This window comes from Athene cunicularia, assembly GCF_003259725.1.
Source record: "Athene cunicularia isolate RWA chromosome 4 unlocalized genomic scaffold, athCun1 chr4_part1, whole genome shotgun sequence".
In the NCBI taxonomy this organism is placed as follows: Eukaryota; Metazoa; Chordata; class Aves; order Strigiformes; family Strigidae; genus Athene; species Athene cunicularia.
Genome location: NW_020799098.1, coordinates 41934909 through 41958332, shown reverse-complemented (window position 1 = coordinate 41958332; position 23424 = coordinate 41934909).

The window sequence follows — 23424 nt, the reverse complement described above, 5'->3', positions numbered from 1 at the left end:
AAAAAAAAAAAAAAAAAAGACCAAAACCTTGATACAGAAATGTAATTATTATAATGCATTCTGAGCAGTCACTGTAATCCTTGAGGTGTTAAGAAACAGAGTTTTCAGGACTATGTAACAAATGGAAAAATATAAGATTAGAGATGAGGCTGCCCAAAAGTACAATCCTGTTGAACAATTGTGGACAGAAGCATCCTTCATGCACCATTTTGAGACATTAAGATTTCTTACAATTTCTCTGCTGTCCTCACTGATGAACAAACTCTTTCACTTAATATAAAATAGCACAAAATAAAGTGAAACACTTTGGTTTAGATATTTGATCCACATCTCTTTAGACTGTGAAAGGGAGCAAGCAACATGTGAAGTAAGAGAGAAACAACTGACTCATAATCCAGAGAAATGCAGGAAACAGAAAAACAATAGAGAAAGACTCTAATAAAAGCAAATAACATGGAAAGGGAGAAAAACTGAATTGTAATGCCATTCTGGGGCAACAAATCCATTCAATTCATTAACCTCATCAGAAGAAGAAATGTATCTCTAGAGTCAAATAAAAAAAATTGAAGATCTTGTCTCAAAATATCCCCATCTACAGAAGATTTAGGCTATTTATTAGCTTAATATATTTAAAAGGTAAAAGCAACAATAAATACTATTGTCCGTTGTGTTGTGTTGATCCCAGCCTGCAGCAATGCTGCCTCCCAGTCTCTCGCTCACTCCCCCCACAGAGGGATGGGGTAGAGAATCAGAAGAGCAAATCTCAAAGCTGGTGGGTTGAGGCAAAGAGAGATTAATAGGTGAAGCAAAGCTGTGTGTATAAGCAAAGCAAATGAGAGAACACATTAGCTGTTTCCTATCATTAGGTCCAACCACCTCCTGGAAAGCATGCCCTCAGCTTTTGTCATGGTTACTTGAGAAGACAAACTCCATAACCATGAACATCCCCCCTTCCTCCTGCTTTTCCCCAGCTTTTATTGCTGAGCACAACACCATATAGTATGGAATATCCCTTTAGTGGGAAAAAGAAATAAAAAAACCTCAACACCATGTAGACACTGCTCATCAACAACTAAAACATGGATGCTTTATCAACACTGCTTTAGTCACAGATCCAAAGCACAACATCACTAGGGCTGCATTAAAGAAAACTCTGTCCCAGCCAGACCCAGTACACCCATAGATGAGGTACAGGCCAGATGCCAGTATTCTTGCGCCTGACAGTCAGCACCTTCTTCCATGAAGTGACCAGAACCAATGAAAGAAACGTGTTAGTTATATATTTGCTTTTGCATTGATTGAGACACAGCAGACATTGTAAGTGCTTATCCAGTTAGTGGGTTGCTTAAGTAACAGAGTTTACAAAACAGTAACACTATGCTGGTTGAGAATAGTTAGCATCTGTTTAAGAGACATGATCTTCTAATAATATAAGACCCTTGTAAAGACTCAGAAGAAAACACCTTCAGTGGATATAAGCTTGAGCTGCAAGTGCAAAATAACAATTCAGTACAACATATGAAAATACAATTAAAAAAAATGAAGAAAACAGACTAGTGCCCTATTTAGCACATAAGACAGTGTGAACTATTGACATCACTAGTTTCAATAAATTTACTGATGCAGTGTCAGAGCTAAAACTATGGAAGAAACTGTTCTCTGAGTAATGAAATGCTATTTACTAGTGTTGTCTCATTTTGTAAGGAAGGTGTGTGCAAAAGATAAATAGTTTAACTGTGACTCATAGTCAAAGAGATCATGGCTGGAATTACAGGTAATTATAATTTCTGAGAAGCTCACCTCTGAGTTTGGACAGCGTTAAAGATTCTTGATTAGCAATCTGCCACCTTTATAATGTTGTGGAAGGCACAAGAAGTAAAGAGGGCAGTCAAATCAACCTTCATTAATCTTGTATGCTTAAGCTTACAGCTCTTATATAAATAGAATATTAAGATAAATTACCAAGAGTCGGTGTTCTGCCAGAAAAAGTCTCAACCTCTTTTGTTGGCATACAGCTTTGACAGTGTTTTAATCCGTATTAAGTGTCTGTTCTGTATTGTAAGCCTATGTCCCTCAAGCAGATGGCATTCTAATTATTCATATTTGTAATAGACTTTCACCCCTTTACGAGAAAACTAATGTGAGATAGATTTTAAAGCACCCAAACAATATTTTTAAATTGCCTTCAACTGGTGAGCTAACTGTGGAGGACTTCTTAATCCCTCTACCTACATCCTTTTGGAAACTAAGAAACTCTTTAGGTCAGTTTTTTAATGGCATATTATTTCCTCATGTATTGGTTTTGTGTGGCAGGACTTTTGGTAGTGGGGGGGCTACATGGGGTGGCTTCTGTGAGAAGCTGCAAGAAGCTTCCCCTACGTCTGACAGAGCCAATGATACCCGGTTCCAAGATGGATCCATCGCTGGCCGAGGGCAAGCCCATCAGTGGTGGTGGTAGCGCCTCTGTGATAATGTATTTAAGAAGAAGGAAAAAACCCAAACAGGGCAATTGCAGCTGGGAGAGAGGAGTGAGAATATGTGAGAAAAACGACTCTGCAGACACCAAGGCCAGTGAAAAAGTAGGGAAGGGTGTGCTCCAGGTGCTGAAGCAGATATTCCTCTGCAGTCTGTGGTGAAGACAATGGTGAGGCAGCTGTGCCCCTGTAGCCCACAGAGATTAACGGTGGAGCAGAGATCCACCTGCAGCCCAGGGAGGACCCCATGCCAGAGCAGGTGGATGCACCCAAAGGAGGCTGTGACCCCGTGGGAAGCCCACACTGGAGCAGGCTCAGGGCAGGACCTGTGACCCTGTGGAGAGAGGAGCCGACGCTGGAGTGGGTTTTCTGGCAGGACTTGTGACCTCACAGGGGACCCACGCTGGAGCAGTCTGTTCCTGAAGGACTGCACCCCATGGAAGGGACCCACACTGGAGCAGTTCATGAAGGACTGCAACCCATGGGAAAGACCCATTTTGGAGAAGTTAATGGAGGACTGTGTCCCATGGGAGAGACCCAATTCTGGAGCAGGGGAAGAGTGTGAGGAGTCCTCCCCTGAGGAGGAAGGAGCAGCAGAGATGTGTGATGAACTGACCACAACCTACATTCCTCGTTCCCCTGAGCCTCTGGCAGGGGGGAGGTAGAGAAAATCAGGAATAAAGTTAAGCCCAGGAAGAAAGGAGGGGTGGAGGGAAGGTGTATTTGAGATTGGGTTTTATTTCTCATTATCCTACTCTGATTTGATAGGTAATAAACTAATTTTTCCCCAATTTGAGTCTGTTTTGCCTGTGATGGTAACTGGTGAATCATTTCTCCCTGTCCTTATCTCGACCCACAGGCCATATGTTATATTTTTTCTCCCTTTCTTGCTGAGGAGGGGAGTGATAGAGTAGCTTGGTGGGCACCTGTCATCCAGCCAAGGTCAACTCACCACATCTCATTATATCATCAGCTTTGTTTTCATTAGGCTTGAGAGAGATACATCCAGCTGCACAAATCACAGTCTCACTCAGATACCATTAGATATAGACCAAAAAAACAAAGAAGATATTGTATTTCAAAATGCCTTTCTTAATTGGGAATATATTGAGACATCAGACACAAAAGTTGTTTTAAAATTATTTCTTTAACATCTTAAATGCTCGCAGGTCTCAGGGAGCAGTAGCCAGAAATATTTTAGATACAGCAGCACTGAATTCAAATCTGAATTTAAAGGTAATTTCCATCTGCAAATACTCTTAAGGGAAGTGTCATCCACTTCTGAGTGCAAGGTTTTCACATACAGCCTGTAATAATCTACATGTTGGTTTCTTATAGACACTGAAACTCAGTTTTTAAGGACTCTCATGGTTATATTTTTGCCTTGCAACTTAAATTTCTGAGATGTGATGATATGTTTAAATCTTTCGCTGCTAAAGTAAATGATGCAGAAAAGTGAAACGTGGGATCTGGGTTGAAACAGGACAGCTGAACCAAGGCAAACAGTGGCTGGTCCAGTGGCATTTTCTGTTACGGCTTAAAAGTGATGATGAATAAAGATTTGCACTAGAAATATTAAAACCCTATGGTGTTCACTGATGAAGAGTGTTACAGTGATATAAGGAGCCTGTGCCATACTGGAACAACATTTAGGTATTGGTCATTCTCATACAGAATCTCCTTGTTCCAGGTGAAACTGATTTACAAGGGGCAGGAGATACCCATTTCTTTAGGCACAGAGAAATTCATAAATACCTTAAAAGATAAGTTTTAAGAATGCATTAAAAAATGTCTGTGATTGAGAAGAAAACTCCCCCATCTAATGCATGAGTTTGTGGAAGTTCACCACTCTCTAAAGAGGAGGTAGGAAGGTCTTTCAGTTGGTCTAAAGCTCTGTAATAATCTGTTCACAGAGCTAAACTGTGCCCATTCAAACAGGTTTGTCTGTACAAATTCTGGCAAAAAATCCATGAAGCTGGTTGTGTATTTCTTAACATTAGCCCACAGCTAGTGGTCACATTAAGTGCCATTAATTCCCATCATCTAATAACACAGAAATAAAAGGATGTGTATGCCACATTGATTTTCCCTATGTTAACTTTTGCCACTTATGTGCTAATCCACAAAGAATATCTATAACCCTTTCTGATTTCTGACATAAAACACTTTTATGCCGATTTACTCTCTAGAAAACAGACAACAGGCTGATTAGCCATCTTGTAACCTCTGAAGCACAGAGCTATTTTTTAGGGGAAAAAAAAAAAACCAAAAACCAACAAACAAACCAAACGTGTACTTCTGTATCTAATAATGTGTATTTACACAACGTAACTCACAGTCTCCTATAAGACCACTGAAGTACATACAACTGATAATCTAGTCTCATGTAAACCCGAGTTGTTTTGTCTGAAGAAGTAACTAATTTCAAATTTAAAAGGTATTTGATAAAATGTGAAATGAAATCATTATGTTTAAAGGCCAGATGCTCAGCAAGCACAAATGAAGGTATAAAACAAGAACAATCACTCATTTTATTAATCATCTTTCTTGCTAACATATTAAGGAGCTATAGCATAATATCTTTAAGCATAGAAAAAGTAATTTCATTAACTGCATGAATTGTATTCACTGAATGGTATTGGATCCGTCAGTCTTATCATGTGTTTTTGTCATTTCTGCATTCTCCTAGACTGTGTACTAAACAGATACCAAATTCACTCGGCATTCCTAACACTAGCAGTCATGCCACATGCCATTTGGAAGATCATTCTTTTTTCCATGAGTTTTGCAGTAATCTTCAGATTTCCTTAAGCAGCAAAAATTTCAGCCTATTTTAATCATTCTTATCTTCAGTAACCTCTACTAGCTCATAGTAATTGTTATTTCTGATGATCAGTACTGCGTGGTATAACCGGCCTACAGGGTACCAGGGACAGCTCAAGTTCAGCATCGCTACAGTTTTTCTCTGGTGTGAGCAAACTCTGAAATCCAATCTTATATCAAGTGTGACCACTGTACAATAACTGGTATTTCTTGCATATTACTCTTCCCCTAAGTCATTTTCAGGACTTTACAGTCTTACATACTCTCAGCAGGTTAATATTTTACCTTTTTTTCTTTTGAAGGCTGCTTCATGGAAGTTTGCAGTTTCCGCTCAAATTGACTTTGGTTGATCAAACATACCCTGGGGAAGACAGAGCTGAAAAAATATTTTTTTAACTGTCCTGTTTCTTGCTGCAGCTGTCAAACTTTTGACTTTTTAGAATTCAAACACTCTGTGCAATGATCACTCAGGACAGACACCTTGAACATTGCTAGAAGTAGGGACAGTGTATTTTCATCAGTGGGGTAGATTTGTCTAAACAGCAGGGATGCTCTGCTGTTTCAGTTACAAAATGTGTTCTCTTCTACTACTTACTCTGAGAAAATAACAGTTATTTATGTCCTATATGATTCCAGTAGGTTCAAATTTAGTATATGTTTCAGAAGTGTTTCTAATTTTGTTTGTCATCACAGTTTCCAAAATAAAATTCTCCAGCTTGACTGATATGTTTCTATTGCACTTTGGGGTTCTGCTTTTTTTTTTTTTTTTCACAAACTACATACACAAAAAATGATCAGATTTATCTTAGTATTATAGATTCAAAATCAAAACATTCTGAAAGTATTTTCTCCAACATGAGCATATATTGCAGAATGTCATAGAAAATAAGTTATGGAACTATGTAATGTTGCATTTTGTCTAATGGTAGAGAATAATTAAGCTATAAATACATGTTTAGATTATATTAAGTGGCATATTTCCCAGTTGATGCACAGGAAATTAGCTGTAAAAGTCCTATTAGTGTTAAGTGGAAGCTGTATTACTAAATCTGTTTGCATCTCTCTGAAGGTTTACCACTTAAGTTAGAAGTAGTCAAGAAATTCTGTGAGGGGGAAATTGTACCTATCTCTCCATATAGACGTCAGAATTAAAAAACTCATATCTGACAATATTCATCACAGTCAAGCATAGTTTTAAACATCTGGTACATATGTATTACTCTGTCAGATGTAACAACTCAACCTATAAATGTAGAAGAAATGTAGGTAGAAGAAACATACCACCAACCACATAACAAAAATCCTAGAGCTAGCAGTTTCAGGGTCCAAATCTGCTTGTTATCCTCATTTCTTTTGTAAGACAGATCTGCGAAATCAGACAGAGTGGATACATTACTTTCTGTTTGCCTGTTGCCCTGTCAGACATAATCACAAATTTTGCAAAAATAGCATCTGTGTAAGAAGAGAGATCACATAATTGCCCAAAGCATATCCAGATCATAAGTATGTGCCAGAAAGCTTGCACAAGTCTGCAAGAGCAGTTGTGCCTTTCATCTTAAATCATGGTAAAAATCTTCACAACCAAGCCTGTAGAGAAGCCACAACATTCAGTCCAGAAATCAAATTTTACGAACTCTTGCAACTGTTACTCAGAATAGTCTATCTGTTTCTCACTTCATACCAAATATCAGTACCGTATATATACACGTGTAAAGTGCAACATGCATAGACAAAATAGCCAGCTCACAGACCCAGTGGCATTGTAGTCACAACTACATTGAACTCAGTAAGTGCAAATTTACCTTGCCTCAGTGCATACAGTATGAGTTGTTTTTCTAGGGGAATATTTTATATGAACAATTGTCATATTTCCATTAAAATAAGGAAGCCCAGAATAAAAAGTAGAGATGTAAAGCCTGTCATCTTGGTGGTTTACTTAAAACAGCACATACAGAACTTTTCATTAAGTATTTTTAATAAGGCTTTAAAAATTCTGTAAGACTTTTCTGTTAGAAAATACTGACTTAGCAGTACTGAAAATCTTTACAAAAAAAGACAGTTTAAGTGCAGCTGTTTTATCAAATAAATTTCTAGAACTCCTAGATGCTTGAAATATTATTCAGTTTAACATTTTCAAACTGAAAAAATCCTGTTTTCTCATTCCAAATATTTTTTTCTTTTAGAACAGCTAAGTTTCAAAACAAAGGAAAAAAAAGCAAAAATATAAATTCTTTAAAACAAATTACTGACATTTTTGCATAAAGACTGTGTAATCACTGTGCCTACACTGTGAAATCAAAGAAAGACTCTTGTCTGCAGTTGTTACATATGAGAAATCATAGTTCAGGTGCAAAACACAGGTGCAAAACTTGTTTATTGGCTGTAACAAACCCACAATCATATCTTTCCTCCAATCCCAGTGTCAACACCAATGAGTTACAGCATCTGTCTTGACATCTACAAGTTCTCCAGGTTTAATTTCAAGGTCTTTTTAAAAAACTCTTTTAATATATTCTGTAATTAAGCATTACAATAAGTTTCATAAGAGTATGCCCATGCTTTATCAATCAGTTTTGGTTTTTTCTACATGTGTCCATGGGTTTGCATCAGCTGACTCAATTCAGTAATATCTATTTACTGATCCTAAATCTAAAGGGGTTTACTAATGATGTAGGAATGGTTACAATGAAAAGATACTGAGTCTCAGGCTAGCTTGTTTTGCTAGTATTCCAGTATGCTTTAAGCAGTCAAGTATTTGATTTGTTAAATTTATCTGATATCAAACAGTGCATGTGTTGGTTCCAGCATACAATGGAAGGAATCTTCATTCACCAGTTTTGTCACAGCTACACTAAATTCTTCAAAACTGCCGGCATATGGAACAGACTCTCCACATAAATAGAAGCAATCTTCTAAGCCACATCAAGATTGACATCAATAATTATCCATACTGCAAAAAAAACACATCCACTTAAGTTTTCTTCTCTTTCAGCCTTTTTTTTTTTTCCTGAGATATTGGCTAGGGAAATTTTAATACCCTTCCAAACCAGCTGTGAATATTTGCATTAGCAAACAGCATATCCAGAAAATTATTATAACAGAAAAATTTCCATTATATGCTTGCCTTGTGTAAAACATGTAAATACTTCATTTGTTAAGGACTGTGTCCCAAAGGAAAACATCAGTTCAGTGCTAGCTGTGGAGCAAACTTGAGTAACAAGACATAAATTACGAGTGAGACAAGAAGACGCTGAGGGAAAGACTGCCATCTCTTTCATCTTGGCCATGAACACCATGGAAATGTCCTTAAAATCTATCATATAAGAAAAGAAGTATGAAATAAAAGGACAACTATATTAGAGACAAGCCAGATTGAGTGGTCATTATTTTGGACAGATGTGAGCTTAGCTGTAGATTCTGTCCAGGGGCAGAGCTTTTTATGGCACTACGTATGAGCAGAAATGCTGTGAGTCATGACACCAAAGCCAAGGTCTCTCACACAGAGAGGGATCAAACACAAAAAGGAGCAGAAGCTCCTCAGCTTTCATTCTGGCCCTATTTCCTCATACACAATCTCTGAACTTTGATGGATTTTATAGGAAGATACAGCTAGTTTTCAGTGTCATTGTGGGAAACTCCTTTCTTCAAACTGTGAAAGAATTTCATAGAGAATAATCTCAGATCATCCAGTTTTATGGAGGGTTTTGTACATACAGACTATGACAGAAGTGTGAGATTTCAAAATCAAAATTAATATAAAGTGGAAAAATAAAAATATATATTATACTAAAGCAAGTAAAAATCACGCAAGGAAATGCGTATCTTTTATTTTTCATGCCCCTAATTGTTCTGTTACCTTGAAGTGGGACATCAAAGAGCTATGGGTTCCAATGGTACTCAAGTGACAAACAAAATGTAATTATATGTTTCTTAACACAAAAGTCATGCAAATGAAGCAGAGAAGTTGCCACACCTATAAAAAAAACCCTATTTAAAAGACTGCTTTTAAAAATAATCTTTCTCTCAATATACCTTTTACAAAGTAATATTTAAAATGCATAAATCAAAAATTAAAACAGTCATGGACAGACCGCAGTATATACATCAATACCATGAATAAATAGCCACTGCCTTCATTATGTGTCACAAACAAACTAAAAACATTAGTCCCATATGAAGCAATGTGTTCAAAGTTCAGATTTTTGTTTTTAAAAGGACTGATGGGCAAGTCTGTAATAAATTCCTAGTACAGAAGGCTGCTTTAGTTCACTTAGGGGCTGGCGGTTGTAAGGATGGAAGTCAACAGAAGCACAAGTAGATAAGTTTTTAGTATTATTGTCTTTAAAGAACACTAGATTTGTAGAAAGATGTAAAAAATGTATTTCAAATAATATTTTTATCTCTCTTTGGTTATTACAGATTCTATCTGGAAAAATGGAACTTGTAGTTGCTAGCACTCCACAATGCTAAGGAGTCTGCAAAAGTCACTAAGTCTGAATGTCACCTTGCTAGCTTCCTGTTGTGTTGAGGAGTAATGAGCAAGTGCTTCCTATCACTACATCATTTGCTATTCACATACCTTGATTTTTCTGCAGTCTAGAAATTGCTGTAATGAAGAGACACCTGGAACTGACTCCTATTTACTGGCACAGATAGTTTAAAAAAAAAAAAAAATGCCCCAAAAGACAGCTACTGCAGGTTTTATATTCTTCCTCCCTGGACGAACCTATTCAGCTCTAAATGCTAACTACAGGCACCTCCTGTGCCTCCCATGACACAACTACTCTAAGCTTCATACCAGAACCATAACCAAGTCCTTTCTGATACACATTGATTAGTGCTGCTTGTCAGCCTCTTTGATGGATATACCCCTGGAGAGAAATGCAAACATATGGCAAAAGTAGAGATGGGGATTGGAATCACCTGCAACTCAGCACTGTTTGGTTACGAGCTGCTGAACACTAGACCACTGAAAAAGCTGCTCTGACACTCTGACTCATAGCACAGTGAACCCAGGGATGCCACTCTGCATTCTTTTCAAAATAAACAATCTTCATGTATATTTATTTATCAGTTAAAAGGTGAACAAAAAAAAAAAATACTGTGGGCTAAATTTTTCAGATGGGACAGTGTCCTGGGAAACCAAGCAATGCTAATTTTAGCCCTTTACGAACAAGAATATATTTTACTGCATATAAATATAGAAGACTTAAACCTGCTGATCAGTATTGATGTTTACTTATTAAAATTCATAGTTTACATGGAACATATGTAAAATAGACATGTATTTCTCAGCTTGTTATCTTACCATAAAATTCATCCTTTCTGGGTTCTGCAGCTTCAGGATTTGTAGTACAGGAACCTCTTAGAAATTCCATCTCCTGAAACATCTACTAAAAAGTGTGTCCTGTGATAAACTGCATACAGTAACACTTCTCATTTCTTATGACAGCCTCTATTAATGTAGAGTTTATTTCCCCTTCAAGTAAAATGTTTGTTAGCCTATGCAAAAGGATTTTGCCATTTCCACTGTGGCATTTCAAGGGTTTTCTACAATCCAAGCTTCTAAAAATAAGATTTAGTTTCATGATTCCATTGTAAAGTTGCTTAGCAGACTGAAGAAAATATTTATTTTTGAGTAATTACTCTAGTTACAAACTTGCCGTACATTCTTCTTTGTGAAGAAATATTCAGACAAGCCAGGTATACAAACTGACAGAATAAATGTCATGTATTTTTTAAGAACAAGTTGAACAGTTAACACCCTCACTTTTTAAAGCTAAGAGGGAGTGTACATTTAACAAGTAAATATGAAGCTTATAAAACTTTAGATTTGAATACTGATGGAGGATATATGTTTCTTGACCCTACTCTGGGAGTTTAAAATCACATACATTATTAAAAATAATACTGCATACAGTAACATGAACAATAGTATTTTTCTTTCCATAGCACATGTAGTGTGTGACCAATCCCATACATAATGCCACATTGCTGATGATTTCTCATTCAAGAAAGCCTCCCCTGTGAGAGGCTTACTGAGAAAGATATAGACTTTAAAATTGATGGCATGCTGTGAAAATGGTAGTTTGTATGTCATACATAGTGTTATGCCAGTTGTGAATCCATTTTATTTTTGTGTGATTTTGGCAGTTGAGAAATATTCTGGCTCAACAACACTAAAGACACAACAAGCCTACATTTATCTACATCATGTGGAGGCATAGCACAAGGCTTTTCCTTCTGTCCTCCTTCATGTGCGCCTCATACCACCTTCAGCGAAATGAATCTCAGCTGCAGAAGGACAACCCTTTGTGTTGTGACAGAAGATAACCCTATCTCCAAGCTCTAATGTTAAAATTGACAGAAAAGATACGAACAGTATTTTCATGTTGAAAGCAACCATTCACAAAGGTTTGTGGATTGAAGAAAGTCTTTCCACTGACAGCAAAGGACCATTTTGCTGAAGGAGATATTGTTCAGGCTTCAGGTGGAAGCAAATTTATAACATGACCAATAGTAGACTCAGTTTGAGAGCTTTAAGGATTCTGATTTTCACAGACTTTAAAGTACCCACTATTTCTGAGGCCTCAATATGTTTTAAAATTTTTACTCACTTTAAAAAAATAAATCAGTTTCATAATTACTTCCATCAAAAGAATATGTTAATCATCTTTAAAGCAAATTATATTTATTTTATTATGTATATATATAAACAAATGATTTTTTCATTCAAGCAACTAATCTTTTTAAACTTGTATCTATCTTACCTTTTGTCCTGGTTCAGCTAGGATAGGGTTAAGTTTCTCCCAAGCAGGGGGAAGGGATCTCCAGGTGGGTTATTCATACCATGTTGAAGTCAGGTCTGGCTCGGCATCGTGGGAAGCTTTTCCTTTGCGGCTTTGGTCGCGGGGAGCATGCAGAGCGGGCTGGCTGTTTTCACTGCGATATTTCTCTGTATATCTTTTGTCTTGTTTACTGTTATTACTGCTAATTGTTGTTATTATTGATATTGTTGTTGTTCAGATTGTTTTTTATTACACTATTGTATTAAATTTCTTCTTATTTTAACCCGGGGTTTGTGCCCTAGTTGTGTCCGAGGGTGGGGGAGGAACAACGGCAACATGGTCTCTGATCCTGGCAGGGCCTAAACCAACACAGCTTTAATGAAGGTTTACATCTGGCATTTTTTCCATGAAGTTGTTGGGATCTATGAAAGCACCATTTTTTTAAGAATCTCACCCTTCACTTTTTCTGAGTTGCCTATATCAAAATTGTTTTAAACTTAATTTGTATTAAGTTTTTCTGTTTGCTTTCAACTTCCATGCCTTCAAGGTTGTCCAAATAGCTCTTTATATCATATGTATACATTTTATGACAAATTAAGAGAGAAACATAAAAGCTATATCGAGCCTACGTCTCGTCCCTGTTGTCATTAATACATCTCATTTCCGTATCTATTATGACTATCCCAGCTGTTTCTATGCTCAATATGAGAGTCACAACTAGCCATACAACATTTCTCCCTACACTCACACTTCTTCCCGTGCAGAAAAGGTCCAGTCACATATCCCTGAGGAAAGATACGATGTGTTCTAACCAGTGTATCATATGTAGCCTTCATATGTAGGATCCATATGTTAGTTAAGCTGTAGCAAGCAACAGAACATCAAACTACAAGATGAGGGATCTCCTTAATGCAGTCCTCTATTATCACAGGCAACTGTATTAGATAGTCTTGCCATAATAATTTAATTTAGTTCTAAATACTATAAAATAATAGAGTATCTAAATACATACCCATTGATGTCTAGCTGTTGGGAAACTGTGGGCAGTTAAAATGAAAAAAAAAACCAACAAACCAACAGAATGATTTTACTTTGTTAACAAGGTATAACATACTCATTTATTGGATTAGAAATACTTTAAGGTTCATGAGGATGTTCTGATATTATTTGAGAATTATAATTTATTTGTCACACAGCAATTTTCTAAAATATTTGTAAGATAATTAGGATTATAACAACATTGCAAGTTGAAGTGTAATAGATATTTAATCAGGGGCATAAAACGTAATGTATCAGGAAGTATGAATTAATTAGATGCTTCGAGTTATGAAGAGGAACAATTTTAAAAGAGTTTTAAGCAGCTTTTTTCACAACATGTCACCTTTTACATCTGTTTGCTATCATGTTTTTCCATATCAAGAAGTTTGTGAGTTTTCAAGAAAAAGAGATAGCTATAAAAGTTTGATTCTTTGATCTTAATGGGCAATGATGACATTTTCCCCCTGTTTTTTATTTGTCAACCTTAGGTTTTCTGTAATAGCTCATGGCTGAATTGAGCAAAGATATCACATCCTATCTGATCTCAGTTTAATTTGATGGTCAACACCATTATATGTGAAACCATTACTTGGCTATGCATTAGTTTGAAGGAAAGGATGACAACTTTAATTTTGGCTGCATACTAATGGCAATAGAAGATAAGGACTGGGAATAAGAGGAGAAATAATGACACTAGTTTTACAAACAAATTTGGTTCTGATGCAGAATAAACATGTCTATTTGTATTAAATATTCTCTGCTTTTGATATATACCAGGATGGAAAAAAACTGTCACATTATTGTACTGCTTACTTAAAGAAAAAAATTAAAACTTGTCACCTGACATGGTGACTAAGAAGCTTCCTTTGATATAGTTATAGATGTTTTTTATTAAACTGCAGTGCTACTCTCTGAAAGAGAAAGCTATACCACTCCCCCCTGTTCATACATTTAGAATAGTATTTCTGTAATGTATTCAGCACTAGGTCTTTGCCAAAGAGTAACTCTTGACAGAAAAAAATCCAATAGTAAAAATCAAGCCAAGCTATTTTCTAGATTAGCTAACCAATTTATTTTTCAAAATTTTAAGCAATATCACTTTTAATTAAAAATATGCCGGTATTTTAACTAGATTTATAAATGAAAAGGAGGTGTCAGAGCCCTTTTTGACTTTGTCTCCTTCTTCCTTTTTCAACTTCTTTCTCTCCTCTTTTTTCACCCCTCCAAATAATGAGACTCGCCCTGATATCAAAGACATAGATCGTTTCAGAGCAGCAGCTCAAACCCACATTAATATAATTGCCAGGGTGTAGACCTATGATTCCCAAGCTAGGGCTCACAGGCAATATCTTGTCCACAAGACCCTCTCAGGTTGCTTGTACCTTCCACTGTCCATAACAACGTAATCTCACAGGCTGAATGCAAAAGCTGTTGCTCACAGTATCCTATTAGACCGGAAAAGCTGACAATCATTGCTTAGAGCATCAGCTTCCAGTCAAGTTACTGAAGCAGCAAAACCAGGATAAAGTTAATTCACGCTTTTTTCCATCATCCAGTAAATCTTGCAGCAGCAAGTTAAGGGGTGTTAGCAAAATATTTGTTTTAATGTGTCTTGGAGAACATAGTGATCTCTGGCTTTGTTATTATTGTAGCTGAAAACACAGTTGTAAAAAAATAGAAAACAAATAATCAAATTTCAGTTGATTCCTGTACATGTCTGTTTCCAGCAATTCATATTGCATTAGTAATACATTAAAATTCTCCACAAGCATTACCAGTTGCTGAAGTTAGTTAAATACTAAGCTTTTCCTCATTATAATGCCATTAAGGATGGAAGTGTCCCTTGATGTGATTAATGGACTCATGAAGAAATTTGTGCTAAGCACTGATCCATTTCTTGCCTTTTTGGTGGCATTTGCCTTCTTGTATCTTTCTGGGATCCTTGCTGAAGAGTCAAAAAAGCTTTACCTGACCTCTGTAACTTGTAACCTCTGCAGAAGGGAGGATCAGGTACTGAACTGTCTGGCCCTTTGTTGAAAGCTTTTGTTAGTTTTTAGTAAGCAAAGTTATGCCACTGATATGACTGCAAATCTACTGACTTATATAGTGCCCATGGGAGGAAACAGTTCAATTAGGGGGAAGAAAGTGCTCCTTTGCCTTGATTAACTGAGATCAAAGTGATCGTGTTGCTGCAAAAAACTAACCAATGGCTGTGGTGACATGCCTCAAAGAACTATACAGTGAAGGTCATTGTAACATTGTTTATCTTTTAATATTCTTTTATTTTAAATCACCTCTGCGTTACTTCTTTCCTCATTATGCAGTGGGTTTTCTAAGTTGGTTTATATCCTGCCATTATTTCAAGACTGATTTTTGTAGGCTTTCTTTTCTTGTGGGTACTATTTTCTTCCTGCGCTCTCCAGAGGTCTATTATGGCATGAAAAATAGACTCCAAAATGTGCATTGCACGTTGACAGCAAGATACAGGCGGAGGTTCCAAAAATACTTCTCTCGTGAAGTCTCACTGGCTCTAGTAGCACCAGAATTGACACTTTGCCTTTTAGAAAATTCTGCATCATTTGCAACTGCCATTGCAAATCTCACTTCTTACTGTCACAACAGTAGAGCTGGGTCAGTCATGTTTCAGATGCTACCCAGAGTCTATGGGTACACAGGTGTGATTCCTGAAGGGGGCCACCATCAGAAGAAAAATCCTCTAATTACTGAGATACTCTTTCTTTAGCCAGTAGAGTTTATGCACTCACAGACTGCTGCCTCCCACTCAGATGCAACTGCTTTCAATTCTTTTGCTTATATTTACTCTGTACATGAAGAACTCCGAGTGTTTAGATTTTTAGTAGGATTTTAAAATTAATTTCTGAAAGGAAGAGCAAAGTATTGTGGCAATGGACTTACAAGTCAGTATTCAAGCGCTAGTTCTGGTTTTCAGAAAGGGTGTTACTACATCATTACACTGAAGATCCACAATTGATTCTCATTCTCCTTCAAAGTAGCCTTTAAAGTTTTCCAGTATTAGCAATAAGAAATGCTCAGTATCAGTTAGCAAAGTTAAAACCCCAAAGATAACAATGGTAATCATAGCAGTTTAATCAATACTGAGGTTATTAATATTTTGCCTCTGTGTCAAACTTGCAAAACAATGGGAAATAATATAGACCTTAGGGATATTTTTCCTTTATTTTGTAGTATATGAAATTTGCTAAAATGTGGCCTCATTTTAGCAGGCAGACCTGACATTTCCTAAAGGCATAATTAAATGGGTCAGAGAAAAATCATCTTGAAACAATTTGATGCCATGAAGATTTGAAAATATTGCTCAAATGCAAGTCCTATGACCAGAACAAGAAGCTGAAAGTTGGTTATTTTAACAATATTCAGGGCCTCCAATTGACAGGACATTGCCTGAACATCAAAGAAAATCTGTAGGAAAAGAACAGAAAATCTGAAAATAACAAACCTTTTTCCCCATGTACCTCAGTTCCCTCTTCCACCTCAAGAAATCAAATCATGTTATGAAAACTCCTGCTTTTCCTGTCTCAGCTATATTTTAAGCACAGTTTTACTGTGCTACCCCCTTTAAGAGCTCTTAGAGTACTGTGCTATCATACAAGTTTTTAGTTATAGCTTTGAATTTGCTAAAACAGTGATTTTCTAAGAAGAAAGAAAGAAAAAAAAATCTATTGAATGACTATTTAAGACCAGATGGAAATTTTTCAGGTTTTACAAATTTACCTTTCTTTTGAACCATTCTAAGAAATGATTCTGCAAAAAAACTTTCACTTGCCTTCCCTCTGAGGTGTCTTGTTTAATGTGGTATGTATTTTAGGAGCTCTCTAGCTGCAAGCCTCTTCTGGGCTAGGTATACATGCCAGTCCTGAAGCAAATATCACCTCTTCTGGGACCTCAAAAATGTGTGAAAAAAAATCTTTACTCAAGTGCCTGGTAAGAAAATCTCAAGTTTAATGTTTTAATCATTCAGTAAGTAAATGTTTGAATGAAGATTAATTATTCTGTATAGAGTTGAAACAGTAAGTGCAAACGCTAACACTTTGCCTCATTTCTTGTTACACTGAGAATTTAATAGAACTATACAAAGTTTCAAATTAATTTCTTTTCGGAATTAACATTTAAAACTTTCTGTATTTTCCCCCTTATCCAAGGAGTTGTACACAGTGACAAGCAAGCCCAGGCTGGCAGTGTGTCCTGCCTGAGGAGGGTCACAGATGCCTGGCTGTCAGTCCTACCCTTCCAGGCTGCCACAGTGCAGTCCAGCATGGACACGTGGTTTGGACCACACAGTAATAAAAAAACGTTGCTTAAGCTGGAGCTCATGAAATCCCCAAATAACCAAGGTAATACCTGTCACAAACTCACTAGTGATCTCTATATCTTCCAGTCTTCCAGCTCTCCTCCTTAGAATAAGCAGGATGGGCGATGGCAGCATCAGACAGGGCACAATCACTGTGGACCCAGTAGCATTTCCATAAGCAGAAAGAAAAATTTGTGCCCACAGTCAGAAATTTTAACTTCTGGAGAGCAATGATTTTCATATTGAGCTACACACTGGGCAGCTGCCTCAATATAACTTGAAAAAAAAGAAGGAGCAAAGCCCCCCTGTTTACTCATGATCACTGAGAGAGAGAGAGAGAAAAGGAGAGAAAGAGAAGGGGAGTGTGGGAACCACAGAAAATGATGAAAATTTTGTTAAATAACCAAGCATAGGATTACAGTTGATTTTCTACCCTATTCTCTGAGAAAATAGAAAGCCCTAAAAATATGGAATACTTCATAATGAAAGAACATTACTGTCCACTGGTTAGTACCAATAGCTTCGGAACCAATGGCACCAATAGATACCAATAACCCCCATAGTTCTGTGAAATGACATAATGAATAATCCTTCAGAGATATGTCTTGTACACATGTTGTGGTCCATTCAAAAACCTGGTGGAGCCCCCTGAAGATAAACTACAGCAGCATCCCTTGCTTCAGAATACGTGAGTGAAAAATACTATGAAAACCTGTTCTTTATGATCAGACACACCCTTTAGGAAACAGTGAAAACTTTTCTGAATCTGCATTCCTTTCACTTACTGGTTGATTCAGTAAAAAAATCCTTTGTGAAAAAATAAATAGGAACGTCTGCTTCCCATTTCAACCCGCCCTTGGATTTGCCATTTATTTCACTTTCTAATAGTTTAAATAAAATTACTTAATTTCTTTCAATCTGTTTTTCATTTCTTTTTTTTCTCTTTTTTTTTTTTTTTTTTTTTTTTTTTTTTTTTTTTTTTTTTTTTTTTTTTTTTTTACTTGCCAAGCATATAATTTATTTACTTTTTTTTTAGGCAGGACGAATGTAAACTGGGAAACAGACCAGAATTTTGTATCTGCCACTCAGATCTTATTGCTGCCATTTAGAAAGGATAATGTGTGTCTCAGCAGAAAAGCCGAGGATCAAAATCCTTTTAATTTCTTAATTATTTTAAAAACTGGATCAGCCAATTTATTTTTGTCTAAACATATTACAAACAGAGTGGCTGTGAACATACACAATGGAATACATTATCATTATGAAAAAAAAATCCCTGGTGTTTCCTTGCTTCTGTTATTAATGATGAAAGTTAATCTCTGATTTCCACAATGAAGCCCCATCAGGAGGCAATCTCTTCCTCATGTAGCAGAGGAAATAAAAGGTGATCAGGTGAAGAATCTAGGAACAAAACAGGAAAAGCAGCTTATATTAATACTATTATATATAAAACTGTTAGTGGGTTTTCTAGCCACAATAATGGGACTGAGAAAAAAATTAGCAAATTAATTGTAATTAATGAGAATTAACCTTAATGTATTCACAAAAAATAAAACTCTCTTGCTTTTCTGCATTACCTACAGTAACTTAGAGTCAAAGCACATATCATGTAGAGATTTGTTTAACATTTCAGGGTCAGAGGAAAGAAACACAACATGTGCTTGTCACATCTGGAAAGAAGCAAGGAGAGTAGAGAAACACAGGTAGTTACCAGTGTAATAGGTATTAAGTATTATTACAACTAAGGAGAGCATTTGAGGGTAGCTTTTAATTTACTTGATCCTAAATTTCACTGAAGTCAATGAAAATCTTTTCACCTATTTCAGTGGGATTTGGAGTATTTTTCAATATCTTACAGGCAAGATGCATTTGCCAAAACTATTACTTCTTCATTCTTCCTAGAGTTTTCTGTACAACACTTAAGAGCACTTAACACTTCTTAAGTTTGAAAGTTATTGCTGAAGAAACAAATACTTGCTGAATATACCTCTTCAGACTATAGTCACTGAACTTCAAACAAGAACTGAAGGCTTTGTAAAAAAGAAGTAGGAAAGCATCAAGGACATCTTTTTATTCTAATTACTGAAAGAACTGTGATTGCAACGTTTATATTGTGTTATATATGTAAGCTGTGTGCAAGGATGCATTATTTAAAAAGACATTCTATACAAGAATATCACTAGTTATAACCACAAAATTTGCTTATTAGTATTAACCGCCTGTTCATGAACAAAGACCTTTTTATTATATGCTCTGTGCAGATATTGCACATAGGAGCTGTAAAGAGACATAGCAAGCACCTCTTTATCCTCCAAACAGTCTCCACATTTCAAAGTATTTGTATCTGAGAATGAGTTCTCCTTTGAGGGAGATTTTCTCCATCACTATTTTGAAGGCATGTGTTACTTAAATGTTGCAAAAGGGAGACATATGGAAAAGAGCTGAGGAAGTACTTAGAAAAATCTCTGAAGTAAAATAGAGAAAACAATAGCACAATTTTAGCAGTAATACTGTCGTTCTTGTTTTAACGAGGTATTTTTTCAGTAAGTATGTACATGTAATATTTCATTGAGTCTCTACCATCTGATATTTTGCACATGTATAATCACGTTCAGTTCTTGAAACTACCCAAAACAAAACCCCAAAAAACAACCAAAAAACCCAACATAAGTATCTGTTCAAAGTAACATCTGAGTGAAGAAATGTGAATCCTCAATGATAAATGAAGCCAATTAATTTCTTGGAGCTCTGCAGAGCACCTGGCAGCAACATCCCAAATCGAGGTCTTCTCACTAGCACTCCCTGATTTTTGTCTTCATATTAGAACACAAGGAATCTTTGCCCTCACCCAGCTACAACCTCCTTTTAAATCTCTCCTCTCAGCAACATGGTTTTCCTGACATTTATTTATCAAGTTCTTTATTGTGCAAAAGCACAGAAACTTCAGTAGAGGCCAATGTCATTTCAGCTGATTAATCCATTTTTTCAGAGCTCCGACGTTTCCAAATAGTGATAAAGTCATGCTGCAGAGAATAATTTAAAATTTTAAAATGTTCACATACAATAATGAATGAGGTCTGCACCTGAAACATAGTACATCTGTTGGGCAAATGTCTATTTAAAGACATAGAGTAGGAGTACTCTGGACATAAAGCAGAGATAGATTTTATACAGATACATACTGGCTTAAAATCTAACTAAAGGTTGATTTTCTTATAGAGACTTGCCTTTTCTTATATCTGCTGAGACACTAAAAGGAAAACCTGCAAAATCTGAATGGAACATCTATATTGATTGTGGTAAGTGAGAAAAAGGATGGTCCAAAACCCATGACATTTTATAGACTGCTTCTAAAGAGGATCTCTGGTACTTCCTAACTCTTAAATCAGCATCGCAAAGACCTTTTCCCTAACTCTGAAAAGAAGACATTCACCAATGTGAAATCATCATTTTTATGTTTATATATGATTGAATGGAAATTTTTGCTTTATCTTTACCCTTGGTTATGCCTCTGGCTCAGGCAATATCTCACTGTCTCACATTATAATAATTAAAGAATTAATTCCATAAGTCTACCTTCTCTTTTTTTCTTGTGTCTTAAGCTCACACACATATGTATGTGTGTGTGTGTGTGTGAGTAAAAAAAGGGCATCATCAATTCCTGTGTTATGCTCCAAGAACAGGAGAACAAGCTGAAGGTGATGTTGTGTTTTCTGATCTGAGACTTAATGCCATCTTACTCAACTGCTGGATACATAATGAATTTTATGGGATTAATTGAATGCCAGGAATTGTGTATATACAGTGCCCGTTTATGTCCAAGACAAGCCTTCTACTGTAAGATGGAAACATAGCACCTCAATGCTTCAACACAGGAGATTAAAGGGAATGAAGAGAGGCTACCTCCTCATTTTCTCAAGATGCAAAGGCAAGAGATGAAAAACAGAGCAACCAAGAGTGTTGACACAGCTAGGAGCAAGAAAAACGTCTGGAAATGAATGGATATACAGAAATGTATGTCAGCAACTGACTGTAGACATACATATGAAAACAGACCTTTCTTGGGCCTGAAAGATTTAAAAACTGTTCCATGCAGTTGTCTGTCAAACAGTTATTGTGAAAAAAAAAGAAGTTCAGAATATGAATCACACAGAAAAGATAATTCTGGCAACATCTTGTTGTACAAAGAAAAGTTCAGGCCCAACGTCTAGTTTTGCTAATTGTCTAAACTATTAACTACTTTTCCTACGTAAGAAAACTCTCTTCTTTCACCTTTCTTCCCTAAACTTTTAACAGCAAATACAAAAAAAAAAAAAAAAAAAAAAAAAATTTCTCTCAGAGACATACCAGGAATTAAATTTGGTCATTAAAATTAAGCACTCACAAGAACAGATGAAGCTCTTCCTAATCAGAGACGTTCTGTCTGGTGTTGGTTTCCAGGTGTACAAGGGAAATAGTCTAACTATTATAATAGAACTAACAAAACAACTGCAGGTTCCCTTTGGTCTGAAGGAGGCCATTCCCCAAGCTTTCTACCCTGACATGCATATTTCAGTCAGTCAGGAAACAGTGCAGTTCATTCAGCTGCCAAACATTTCAGCAAAGCAGTTCAAATAATACGTTAAGATAGTGCATCATTGAAGATGTCAGACAAGGACAGACTACTGGCTCATCATGAAACCTCCCACTTCTGCTCTTGATATAGTTCTTTCAGTTAACACATGCACCTTTTTGCAGTGTGATCAAAAACATCTCAAGAACTTGTGTAGCCACAAGGTAATTCTAAACACTCAGGTCATACGCTATGATGGGCTCCAGAGGGAACCTGATACCATTTTTTAGATATTTGCTTACAATCAAAAGGTTGTAGATCTGTGAGGCAGGGAATACATAAGGTATTATGTAAAGTTTTTGAAGGACCACACTATCATTCTTCTCTGTCACTGAGTTATCACTATTTGGGGAGATTACTGAATGCTCTACCCACTGTTCATGGATATTTTTGATTGACTTCTAAAATATCTGAAATGGGCATTAGCCTGCTGAGAATCCTGGAACAGCTTTACAGAAAAGTAATTTTTCTTCAACAAAGATACAAGCTACCCAGCACTGGTCACATCAACTGGTGTATCAGCAATTGTAATTTAGTACTTTCAGATCCTGAGATTTGAACCTACTTGATCTGACATTCGGACAATGATGGGACAGACAATAGCACCCTTTGAGAATGATTTTTTTTTTCCCTATCTGCAACAGCTTGAAATGCTTTTCACTTAGCAAATATCTCTGTGGGCAGGACCAATTAATAGTTTTTTCATTTTGTGTTTTGAACCCTGTTATGCGATACCTAAAGATATCAAATGTTGTCCCAAGGGCATTTATGTTGGCTTTGTCACACTGTATAATCAGGTCTTGTTGATTTTTGGATGTTCTCTGTTCTCTTGGGAGAAAAATCGTCACGTTTATCTTACAGTGACAGATGGTTTGGTTAATAAATGTGGCAACAACTCTAATGGTGTCATAGTCCTGGCAGCTGGTACTCCAGGGCACACTGTATGCAGCAGCATTGAGTGAGTCAATGCAGTGTTATACATCTCTGTATCTGTAATCACCTTTCCTTCATCCTTTATGAGCTATTATAAGAATAATTTGCCACAATCCATTTCAAAAGGTCCATGGTTTGTCAACCCTTCCTGGCCAGAGGTAAATTTTCTTCTCTTCAGTGATACCACAGAACAGAAAGAGCAGTGAATTACTGAAAAGGCTTCTTTTATAAACTTGAAGGAAGATTCTACAAGCACCTAGCTCTCTCCCTCTCCACTACTACAATTGTGATGACTCTTCAGGGTCTCTTCTCCTACTCCTTGCAAGTGCCTTTGTCAGTCTCAATGCCGTGTCACTTCCTCAGATCAGCAACCTCTTCCTTGGACATGTCTGCAGAATGAGGACAGCGCAGGAAGTGGATAAGGAG